Source organism: Crinia signifera, chromosome 4 (genome assembly GCF_055691185.1).
Source record: "Crinia signifera chromosome 4, ASM5569118v1, whole genome shotgun sequence".
NCBI lineage: Eukaryota > Metazoa > Chordata > Amphibia > Anura > Myobatrachidae > Crinia > Crinia signifera.
Genome location: NC_139220.1, coordinates 235,552,986 through 235,566,507, shown reverse-complemented (window position 1 = coordinate 235,566,507; position 13,522 = coordinate 235,552,986).

Here is a 13,522-nt window from a genome sequence, read left to right as displayed (position 1 = left end):
TGTAACTAAGATCTCTGAATGACCCTCTATTATGTTGGTTTTTCAAATCTTATTACTAATGCCCTTTGGTGTGCTGGGGGTTAAATCCCCCTCCCTTGCAGCACCTGGGGGGTATTACTAGTTTGATTTAGCAGCTTTCACCACTGTTTTTATATGAAAGAGGCATGTGTTGGGACCTGCATTTGGAAGGCATGCTGGTTCCTGTAGTGTCACAAGGAGGATTTAGGGGTAACTCCTGATAGGCTGGCTCTCAACTTAGATATATTGGTAAGCGCAGTTATCATGTAGCCTTACAGTAGACAATTATATGGTCCAGATTGGGTGCTGTTATCATGCAGTGTAGGACTTCCGGTATCAGAGAAGCTTTGACGAGGCCTGGAAGCTTATCATATCTTTTGCTAAATATATGTAAAGGCCCCCATACACTATGCGATTTTGGGACAATTTCATCCGATTTCGGCACTTTGGGACGATAACCGGGTGAAATTGGCCCAAAATCGCAGGAGTGTGACATCTGATCCGATCCGATGCACGGTCCCGAGCGCATCGGATCGGATCAGGGAGGTCGGACGGTCAGCACATAAGATCACGTCCGACCTCCCTGTTAGCTAGCGGCGCCGGTGAGTGCTGACCTGGGCGGGCGGTGTGGTCAGCAGCAGCGCTCATCAGGGCGACGCCGGAGCGGGCAGCGGGTCCTGACGGTTTAACTAGCTGGCGGCGCCGGTGTGTGATGACCTGGCCGGGCGCTGTGATCAGTCACAGATATCATTCATCAGCGCTGCGGGACGACGGGGTCGGGCAGTACAGTGACGGGTATTAGATTTTTAAAACACCTGTCAAATGACTAGCCATTCCCTGATTGGCTGAGAGCTCTCAGCCAATCAGAGATCGGCTAGTCATTTGACAGGTGTTTTAAAAATCTAATACCCGCCAGTCCGCCACTGCACTGCATAGCCCCGTCCGTCCCGCAGCGCTGCTGAATGATATCTGTGAATGATCACAGTGCCCGGCCAGGTCATCACACACCGGCGCCGACAGCTAGTTAAACCGCCAGGACCCGCTGCCCGCTCCGGCGTCCCCCTGATGAGCGCTGCTGCTCACCACACCGCCCGGCCAGGTCAGCGCTCAGTACCCCCGCTGCCCGCCCCACTGCTCCCCATGAAGAGGATCACCGCTGGCCCCATGCCCCTCACCGCCCGCCCCCTGCTCCTCACCGCCCGCCCCCTGCTCCATGTGATAAATCGCAAGCGATTTATCACATGTAAAATTTGGCTCATCAAGTGCCAAATTGTAGGTGAGCCTTCCGGGGAGCTGCCTGGCGGCTCACAGGAGAATTGGGTCCGACTTGTCCTAAGGACAAGTCGGCCTAATGTATGGGGGACTTAACTAAGATCTCTGAATGACCCTCTATTATGTTGGTTTTTCAAATCTTATTACTAATGCCATTTGGTGTGCTGGAGGTTAAATCCCCCTCCCTTGCAGCACCTGGGGGGGTATTACTAGTTTGATCGAGCAGCTTTCACCACTGAATCTATATTCCCTACCACATGTACACACACAGACATTCATTCTAGGGTTAATTTTTGTTAGAAGCCAAATAACCTACCAGTATATTTTTGGAATGTGGGAGGAAACCCATTATAGATCTTCAATAAAACAAAATTTCAACTTCTAAAAGAGATACCTATTATAATGGTAAATCTCTGAGCAATTAAGGCAGAATAATAAGTTTTATGAATGGGCTTATTGACTAAAGATGTGGCTACAGTCATCCGACCCACCAATGCCATTTGCGGCACGTGTGTACCCACACCCACTTCACTTAGTAAAGTGCAATCAAACAACAATGTAGCGTATTCCCTGCATTTATCAAATTAGTTTTTAAATATTTTTAAATTCACTGTTCACTATTCATATTATTAAAAAAGTAATCTGACATCAACAACACAAAGTTGTCTTTATACATCATTGCTGCCCCAAAGAGCCCCCTCTCATAGGCCCTTATTCTGATCGGTGCGGATATATCCGCGTGCGTTCGGGCCGCCGATGTTTTGTATCTGCGCATGTGCAGAGGCGTCTCTGCGCATGTGCGAGCGGGGCGTACGGCCAAATCCCGCATGATATGTGAACACTCCGAACAGGGGGTGGAGAGGGGCGTGAAGGGCTATTTGGGCTCATTACCATATGCATACGCCCCGCGTTTCATGGGCGTTCCCATGAAAATGCTGGGCGTACGTATGGTAATGCGGCCGTGACGCACGTGTAGGGGGCGGACATATGACATCGCCGGATGTCAGGTGCCCGCCCAGATCCCTGCTTTTGCACGGAAAAATGTCCGTGTGGTCTGAGGTTGCGGGAGCTGGTGGAGCACTCGGTCCTGCATTCGATGGTCTGCGACCATCGAATGATGGGGGAGGTTCCCTTAGATGGAGGAGGCGTATTCCGTAAAAACTACACGTGCGGTCCGTTCGGCCAGCTTCTTACCGCGTACGGACGGAGTTGGCGATCCGTATGGAAGGCGGGGTTTCACACGCACGGTCCTGGCCGCATAATCGGATCCAGCCGCACCGATCAGAATAAGGGCCCTAGTGACAAGGTCCCACTAGCCTCTCTTAAGCCCCGTGCAAATGGGGTAACTGCTACCTCCGTGCTGAGCGATGGGCTTAAGCGGGTTTTGCATTGCCACCGCTGCAGGGTATACACACGGAGCAATTAGTGCTCCATTTCGAAACGATCTAGTAAGATTGCTTAGAAATGGGGCTGAAATTGTCCCGTGTGTTTGCTCCTTTAGTATCGGGCATCTTTTTTTTTTAACATAAAATGCAAACACATGCAGCTAAGAAGGTTCAGGAGACTATGCTACATGTTTGTTTCATGCCAAGTTCTGTTCATGTGCAGAGGAGTCTCACACAGAAATAGAAGTGTCACATATTAAACTAGTCAGCACATTCTCTTAATGAGTTCTAGTTGTAACGCTAGCAGAGTTGCATGTGACCTGGTGGCTCACTAGCGTCAGGCTTCCCACAATGCTTGGTGTATTGAAAGTAGGACACATGTAGCTGTAGAGAAGAACAAACAAAGTCTCAAGACACTGTACTGAAGGTCTTGTAGTTGTTCAATGACAGAAGAAATATCTGTTGTAAATTTGCAGTGTGAGTAATGGGCCGATGCAGAGATGGATGCAGCTGTGTGTGATAATATTCTAATGCTAAAAAAGGAGTGATAGTAGGTGCCTCCTGCTTGTGTGATTTAAAGCAGTGACATGCATTGTAGTAAAGCAGAGCTGCTGGGAGCCAGGATCATGGTCGGTTGTCACGTGACATCTGCCATCTGCAATCACACACAGCCGGCAGAGCACCAATTCTCAATTGAGGCGGAGCCCTGAGCTGACAGAACATCAGAATCAGGAGCGATGATGGAACATCAGAATCAGGAGCGATGATGGAACATCAGAATCAGGAGCGATGATGGAACATCGGAATAAGGAGCGATGATGGAACATCAGAATCACTGGAGCTAGGCTTGAAACTGCTGAGGTGAGTCCTAGACTGGACCATACCTCCCTACATGACCCTCTCCAGGAGGGACACAATGCTCTGTTTCTGGACTTTTCTCTTAATTAGAGAGAGAGAGAACAACTGCACCAACAGGAAACACTTGCAAAAGACAAATGAAGCACTAGCATCAGCCTGTGGGCTCCCAGAATACTTATACCCACTGGAAGGCCAGGATTGGCCGGGTATGTATGACAGGGAGCTTAGACTGCACAGGATTGGTCGCAGAACATCTCACACAGAGCTAGGACTACCACAGGTGCTAATTACCAGCAAGCATAGTCTCTCTAGGATTGTAAGCTTGCAGCAGGGCCCTCCTACCTCCAAGTCTGTCTGTTGTTACCCAGTTTGTTTTATCACGGTCTACTATTGTAAAGCGCAACGGAATCTGCTGCGCTATATAAGAAACTGTAAATAAATAAATAAATAGGAAGCATGATTGCAGTCTATCTGCAGCTGGCTGGAATACACAGACGTGAATAGCAGAAAGGCAGACCAAATACACAGGCTTCAGACAGGATTGTGATACTGGACTTCTGGCCCTGTTTGTCCAAAATTAAGTGAGTTCATGACCACTAGGATTTAGCAACTATCATAGTTATATTTGAATCAAGCAGCCTGAGAACCGTTGGCATGAATGTCCTTCAAATAGTGGGTACTCTGTTTTTCAAAGACATGGAAGCAAATTATAGGGAGAAAGTGCCCATTTTAAAAGGCAATATAGAGGGTTGTCAGACTCTGTGAAAGAACAAAGAATATAGAAGATGAGTGAAAGAGATTGGGATGTAGGTAACCCCTTAATGCTGCAATAGAATATATTGAAAGGGGCATTTATTAAATTAGTTGTATCCTGAATGGAACAATTTTGTAACTAGAAACCCTTAAAATAGCATTACTATAGAAGCACTACTAGCAAAGGGCTCACTAGGCAAAGTGATTAACACATGCTTAAAAAATGGCACCTTTGGGAAATCAACTAGTCCAAATCAACTGTGGGCTTACCTAATGTCATGGAGCATCACCAAGGTACATGGCAGGCCTAGAACTCACTGCACATGCAACCTCTCTGTGCTTGTAGCATGCTTTTGGTAGGCAAGATGGCAGTGGGGTCCTGGTACGCAACCAAAGGGGTCTGGTGTTAGACTGTGCCAGGAGGCTAGCACCACCATCTTGGCTGTTCAAAAAGTACAGTATTAGCCATAGCGCTGTCTAACCTGTCTCTCGGAGTTAAGGTGCCCACACATGGTGAGATGTGTACTAGGTACGATTTGAGCCATACAATTTGTGCTATACAATTTGGACTGTACACTGGGTGGGATTTGAACTACATGATATTTGAACTACACCTATTTTAACTGCCTATAGAATTCCTGGACTGCTTCTCTTCCAGATCTTTGGCCACACTATTTGGACCTGCTAATCTAGCCTGACCCACTTGGGTCTTCTCAGTGGTACCCAGTCAGTAGTGCTCCGGACCAAACCCTTTTCCTCAGGAAATACCTTCTTCTAATTTCAACCTCTTCCAGTACTTCATTCCTAGATTTTATTAGTCAGCCATCAAGCTCTTCTGATTCCTCATCTCTGGATTTTCTTTATTATTATTCAAGTCCTTCTGCATATCATTCTGGTTATTCAAGCTCCTCCTCTTCATTTATCTTTATCATCATTGCTTGGACTCTATTTCCAACACTATTGCAAAAGGGTCTAATCTCAAAGACGTTTATTTGAGATTTTTCTATCTCCAAAGACGTTATTTGGAAATTCTAGTCCTCATCTATCCCGAATCCATCTAATTCTACAAATCTGACACCTAAGTCAAACCACAAAAGATTCCTTCCAACAAAAATCACTAAAGCATCAACTTGATTTCTTAATGCACAAAGACAAATAAGGATTTATGGTGAGCTTTTAAAACTAAGTCATCACACACAACAGTACTTCCATCTGTAAGATATACCAAAATACTTTGCCAGGCTTAAGTAATGAAAGGAATACTACAACAGCTGTTGAAGAATGATATTCAGACTGTATTATCTATGTCAGTACAGATGTGCCCTCATTTAACTATTCTTCTGTATGGGCTTAACCTCTGAAGGTGTCCTATGGTATCTGACACCAAGACATTAGCAGAAAATCCTTTAAGTCCAAAAAGTTGTGAGGTGGAGCCTCCATTGCTCAGACTTGTTTTTCAAGCACATCCCACAGATGCTCAATGGGAATGAGATCTGGGGTACTTGGAGGCCAAGTAAGCACCTTGAACTCTTTGTCATGGTCCTCTAACCATTCCTGAATATTATCTTGCTGAATGAGTATTCACTCCATCATGACTAATCCCTACTACTTGCACTCAATATCATAAAACAATGTGATTTCTTAGCATTACATATTCGGCAGTGTTTGGCGGACAGTAAAGTCAGCAGCCAAACATGAATCACTGCACCATCAGAAAACACGAATCCTAAGAACATGAAAGTTTATTAAATCAGTAGTACGCTCATACCCCCACTATCCATGTCGACACGGAGTTGATTTTATATAGTGTGGTGAGCGAAGCGAGCCACCGAGCTCGAAGCGTGGCGAGCCCTGTGAGGGGACGCGGAGAACTAAGCAAATACCTTAGTGGGTGCCCAACTAACATATAAGTACCCACAGGAGCTTCGTAAATTTACCCATTAGTGGTTATTCTTTGTGATATTTCTATTATATAGTCAACATAAAACACAAGTCTTAGGTTATTTGCAGTCTTCGATTTCTCCACTACCCCATCACAAATCCAGGCTGGGCCTGTGCTTGTCCAGTTGCAATGGCAATAGGCAGGGCAGCCATCAGGTGGTTTATAAAGTATAGTTCGTCATAATCAAAGTGCACATTTCCCTTGAAGCAATGCAGGGATTCAATAGTGAAGCCAGTTCTGCAGACACCGGAGGTATCACTAAGTATTCCAGGTGTTTGAGAAAGGGAAGGGGGGCCTTGCCTATTTTGGTCATTTGGTCAACCAGTCATTTGCAGCATACTTTTGGGGCATCCTCTCTACTTATAGACCTGCTGGGAAATGCCCCCATGGCATACTTTTTTTTTTTTCCCAATATAAATTTTTATTAAAAGTTTTGGCATACTATTTATACAGAAGTGGAAGTGCTCTTCTGTCTCTGTGTGAATATATATATATATATATATATATATATATATATATGTTGACACTACAGTCACGTGTACCCTATATTTTTTTTTATGTGAGAATAGCCGTACAAGAACCACCCCATGCTCACCAGGGCAATTAATCTGTCCCCTCACAGTATTCCATTGCCCCTGTTGCTTCATGGCAGCCTATATCCCTAAAGATTTATAAACCCAGTGACTTTACATATCACCCTGTGCCATTATCTACAATATGATATATGATGTATATCTCTTTATTTATCTCTAAATATCTCCCAACTCGAGTCCTCCGCTCTGCACAAGATCTGCATCTCTCTTCTGCACGGATCACTAGCCTCCATTCACTATCACTTTCATTGGGCTGCTCCCACCCTATGGAATGCCCTTCCATGCACAGTAAGACTCTCCACCAGCCTTTAAACTATCAAGCGTTCCCTGAAAACTCACCTCTTCAAGCAAGCCTATCATATTTAAGTACCCCACACATAACCCTCTGAGGCACTTATGTATTATATAGCTTCCCTTCTGGACTTGCAACTTGGTGGGACTGCTATGCTATTACTGGTGCCTGTCCTTGTGTTTCCCTCCTATGTACCTATAGATTGTAAGCTTGCAGCAGGGCCCTCTTACCTCCAAGTCTGTCTGTTTGTTCTATCACTCTCAACAATTGAATGCACAATGGAATCTGCTGTGCTATATAAGAAACTGTAAAAAAAAAAAAAAAAAAAAAAAAAAAAAAAAAAAAAGAGCCACTGCCTTCACAGTATACTTGTAACAGTGCATCACATCATCATTGCCTACACTCCTGCATCCTGCAGTAGGCTATCATTTCAGTCATAAATCTCCTGCTGTCCGGCATTGTACTCCTAATCTCCTGGATTCTTCAGAATAAGCCACTTTGGAGTTTCTTTACAATGACAGTGATTTGCCGCAATGACTGATTTAATGCAGCTGCTCAGGAGTCCCTGTTTAGGACTTTCATTATCCACCCTTGTGGAAACCTCTGACAAGAAATGGATGACAGCACATGATTGATCACACACAGGGTCTCCTTATCTATGCTGGTTTGCACTAAACCCATAGCTTGTTGCTAGGGGCGTAACTAGTGCCGCTGCTGCTCTGCTAAACTGGCAGCTAGAGTACGCAGCATCCCACCAGCACAAGCACCCTGCTTGTGGCCTGACTGGTGTCGCTTCCCGCAAGGCACCTCACTTTCCTCCTTCCTACGGGTAACTGCTTGTCACTGCTGGGACCATAGTAATAATAAAAAAAACCTAAATATTTATTTAAAGAGGGTGCAGTGGGATTGCTTTGGGGCCCCCAAGCTGCTGGGCCCCATAGCAGCTGCATCACCTGCACCCTCTATAGTTACGCCACTGCTTGCTGCTAGTACTAATGGACTTAAGATAAGAATTTTTTTTAGTCATTTTTCTTTAGTTAAACTCATTTGTTTTATTAGAGTATCTGGTGTCCATAATTATTTGGCTAATGCTATAAGGGTGTGGAAAACAGCATATATAAATTTAGGCAGTGTTGGCTCTACATCAAAAATATACTTGTACTGTATGCTTAGGTATGCATTCATAGAAGGTCAAATTGCATTTGGAATTTATTGCATTTATTGTTTATTATGCAGAGTAAGAAGAAAATAAATATCACAGCAAATATTTAGTTGCAAACAAGAAACTCCATATTGCAGACAGCAACGTAATATGGTTGTTAATGTTATATAGATATATCTTGCAACAACAAACCCATATGTTTAACATGCCCTTTAGGAAGAGAATGACTGTACCCTCCCTAATTCTATTTTTCAAAAGCAGGCAAGTTTGCTTTCCTTTTAGTTGCCATATATGTGGTCATTCCACACACACCTTATACCCCTACAGATTTCACACACCATTAAACAGCATACACAAATGATATGACAAACACATTACTACACTCACACACTAAATAACACAAACGTTCCATTTTTCATTCTTATTCAGGTCTACTTCTGCATGGAACAGCAGGCACTTTGTGGTACCTCAGATATAAAAGATCATTACACACACAATAAAACATGGATCGCATAACCACACATTTCACACACCATTAAAACATGTCCATTGCACCCAGATACACACCATTAAACAACAAAATACAGGAACACACATACAGTACTACACAACCCATTCAAAATGCACACCCATTTAACACAACATTAAAACACATGTACACATGACACACATTAAAACACATGCACACATTTAAGACACGCACATTACACACCTTACTAAATCAACCATACACAATTTATTCTTTTCATTATATACAGTCAGTATTACATCAGCCAGCAGCTGGGTCACATTGCTAGTCCTGGTATATGTGCAATAAAACATCACCGCAAAGGAAAATAAAACATAACTTTTCTTTATTATTATTTATGTCTTTGTTACACACAGGGATATTTTATTGGTTCTACTTTGTGCCGGTTACTAACCTCTGGTATCATATTTCACAGATGTCCGATCATGAAAAAAATTAAATATAGTAATGCCCGGTACACACGGTGCGATTCTCACTAACTTTCTATTCGATTTTGAATATATAGACAAAATCGAATAAAAAGGTTTTTGTCGCTGCATTCGATCCTGATGTGGAAATTGTACAGAAAAACAGACTGTGCAGGCAAGGCTATATAGCATAGATCTGTTCTATATCTGTACTTTAGGTATAATCTCAACTCTTTTTGATACTTAGGCCCTGATTCTAATCCATAACATCCTCTGCGCATTCGCACAGGGGAGCGATGGTGCGCATATGCAGGCTCTGTTGGCAAGTGGACGCGGTGAATTGAATATTCGCAGGTCCGTTTGCATGGAGCAGTGCGGGCGGGGGGTGGGGCAGGGGTAGCATCCCCATGAAAACACTAGTTGCTGTGCCAGGCATTGTTCTGGGCATGTTCCGCCCATCTTTCTCTTAGGGTTCGGCTGGTTTTCTCCATGGGCGGTATTCAATGTGAATACAGGCGACATGCAGCGAATCCTGTTTAGGATTCGCTGCACATTCGCCATGGGTCGCCGCGTTCTGGAGCCTCGCCGGCTCCGGTATTCAACGAGTCAGGGGCTCGCTGCCCCTGACCGGCGAATATGAGCTCCTGCGGCGAACGCCGCAGGGAGCCTGAGGACGGTGGCAGGCAGGGAGATGGAAGTCTCCCTGCCCCACAACGTTTGTGGGGGGGAGGTGGGCTCCCCGGGTGCCAGGCAGCACAGGCTGGCCCCCGGGGGTGCCAGTAGGGGACCGGGCATATTCACTACACCCGATCATGAATATGTAATGATCGGGTGAAGTGAATATATGAATATCTAATGAGCGGCTCGGCTCCGGCTCCCCCTGCTGGCTGGTCAGTGTAAAAAAAATATATATTTTTTTTCAAAATTAAATATATATTCATGTGCTTACAGCACATGAATAAAAATAGCATGCCCCTCCTCAGAATACAATTCCTGATTTTTTTACACCAATTGTAAAAAACAAAACACTTTATTTAAAAAGTTCACATTCCACTTCACCGTAAAAAGATAGCGATTGCTACTCGGTGAATCATGGCGAAAAAAACCTTCAAATGTATTCGCCATCTGGTCATTGAATAGGGTGATTCACCGTTTTAGTCAAAAATTCGCCAAACAGCACAAATTCGCCATAAAAACATGGCGAATCAGGCTCATTGAATACCGCCCACGTATATGAGGCCGCATGTGCATTCGATAAGATGGATACAATTTTTACTGTTACAAGTGATAAATTCTTGTATCTTGTAGGACTCATTAGAAGTGGATGTGAACTCACCTTGGTGCGGTGTTGCAACCTTTTATACTCAGACCCTGGTTTTTATCTGTGTGACCATCTGAACTGGTGAGCATCCCGGGCTTTTTATTACATCTTTAAAGGCTCCCAGGGAAAGGGTCACTAGTAAATCCGAGGTATCTGTTGAAATTTCGTCGTTGGATTTTGTTTTACTGTATCCTGCATCTTTTATCATCAAAACCCTGTTATTTGGATCACTGTGATGTCTGTGTGTAAAGAAATCGAGATATGAGGAGTCGCAAATTGTCGAATGTAAGCATACAAGCATATTAAGTCTAAAGAAACCTTGATGTGTCTGATCATCATTTTTCACATGCAAGCATACATGTACGAATACCCTATCTTTGGTGACACGTGGTGAACCCATAGAATTCATTCATCTGAAACAGGCACTTAAGGGAAGAGGAAACCCTAAAAGGGACTTTTGTTTCCACCCTAGAAGACCCCCATGAGAATTTTACTTGTTTAATAAGATACAGGACTACACATATTTTTGTTTTATTCCTTTTATTTACATGTCTCACATGGAGAGAAGTGAATGAAAGCGAATGGACTCGTTTGTTAAACCCACAAACCAGTAAGAACTCAATACTTATTTTTTTATCCTAACTGTTGGGCGCTTTACCTATCAGTTTTCATTTATCTCTACATCCCAGGTTAGATAACCCCGGGGTAGGTCATTGCTGCCCTTATCAGCGCCATCCATTGTATATCTGTATTTTGTTCAACATCAAAATACTTTTGTCCGCAGTATATATAATCTAAAAGAAATACATTAAGAAGCAATAAAGTAATAGACACACAACTTAAAGAGTAATACATTGAACAAATGGTAACTCAGTATTCAAATTTTTGTCAAGAATAATGGGGAGTAATTATGGAAACACTGCAAGCTGTAACCCACTATGCCTGTATTTGCTTTCATTTTGAAACTTGTACTAGAAAATGGATATCTAGTTATTGATCGATTACAAAGGGTTACAGGAATTAATTCCCTGGGCTCTTCCTCCATGCCATATTGGCTAACTAGCCATGACTAGTAGTAATGCAGCAATAAAGGTTAATGCACCCTTGTAAATACAAGAGGCCTGTGGCTCAAGCAACCTAATTGTGTACAGCAGGCATGTCCAAACTGTGTCCCCTCCTGCTGTTGTGAAACTACACATCCCAGCATGCCATGCCATAGTTTTAGCATTCCCTAATAGCAAAACTGGGGCAAGGCATGATGGGACTTGTAGTTTCACAACAGCTGGAGGGCCATAGTTTGGACATGCCTGGTCTACAGGCTTAGATGGAAGCTGGGATGATAAAAGCAGCTGTTGGCTATCACCCAGCCAGAAGTAGGAAATAATGTGCACATAACACTGGCCTAGGAGTGTATGTCAGTGCAAGATAGAAGAGACAGAGCAATGCAGGAATAGTAATGTTGTGTTCACTCTAGGATTTTTTTATGGCAGGGTGCTGACCACCAGGCAGGGCACTTTTTTCAGTCAGGCGGGCACATTTTATATTAGAAATTTACATTAGGGAAAAAAAGAAAAATATATATATATAAAAAAAGTGCACACTGCACTAGGATTACACCCATTAAACCTTATCATAGGTGTTTTGCACCTTTTGTTACTGTTGCCAATAATTTCAATAAAAGCTTTTATTGAAAAAAAACAAAAAACAAAACATGGTCATACTCTGCTATGTCCATTACATATTCTGTTGTAATGACAATTACACATTATGGTACAGGTGCCGCAAAATGACATTTCATGCAGCATCTGGCTCCTGTCACAGTAGAGGAGACGGCACTGCAGACACAGTCTTGAAGGGCTGCCATATATGTATGTATGTATATATACATATATGTATGTGCTCATATATATTGTGTGACTCAAATATGTATGCCAATTTGCATAATGTGATTAAATGTGTTATATATTCTATGTTCTATCTATGTAATAGCAGTCTGTAGATGTGTAATGCACCAATATCCTATTCATGTAATTGTTGACAAATGTGTATATGGAGTTTGAATTATGCCTTTTTCAAGGGCTTTATTGCTTAGCGATGTAGATCATGAGGTGATGGCTTGTGCTATTAGGGGTCTGATTTCAGGTTTTGCACTGTGGTCCAGACATTGTTCGCTATTACATTATCCAACAGTAAGCAACAAAGTCACTGCACAGTGACCAACACTGAGTGTAAGAATAAGCAGTGGATCCGGAAACCTGCAATAGGGAAGAGCACAGAATGACATCTGAGCAGAAGTTAATAATTACTGTCTAGTAGAGCAATGAAGCCTGGCGAGAAAGAGAAGGGGGGGGGGGGGGGGAGCATGGGACAGAGCAGGAGGAAAGAGGTAGAAAGAGTGAAAGGCAGAGTGAAAAAGACAGAAAGAGGGGAAAAAAGAGAGTGTTAGGGACAGAGTGGTGGGGATATATAGTGCATGGGGTAGGAAGAGATACAGGGGTTGGGCTGGAGCAGAGGTAAGCTAAATAACGAAGGGGACTAGAGAAAGACAGGAAAAAGTTACATGGGTTGTAGAAAGAAGTGGTTTATCAAGAGAGACAGAACAAACTAGAGATAGAGAAGCAGGAGAGAAAAAAAAAGTGAGAGACAGAAGGGTATTAGAATAAGAGACAGCAGGATGAATGGAGAAAGAGAACGATATAGAAGGGGATGGGCAAAGGAGTCAGTTACAGGGATGTAGAGAGATACCAAACTGGTATGGAAAGACAGACCAAAGCATGGTGAAAAAAGCAAAAGAATAGTCTTGAGAGACAGGACTGGAGTATTGATCGACAATGTCTAATGGAAAGTGGTAATATTGATGGTGGTGCTGAACGGTCTCCTGTTGTCTGGTATCTATCTTCACATGTGCAGGGCTCAATCATGTTAACAAACTTCAATTGACATGGTCACCTTGGGTTGCATATTGGGAGGTATTCTGGTTGATTTGCTCA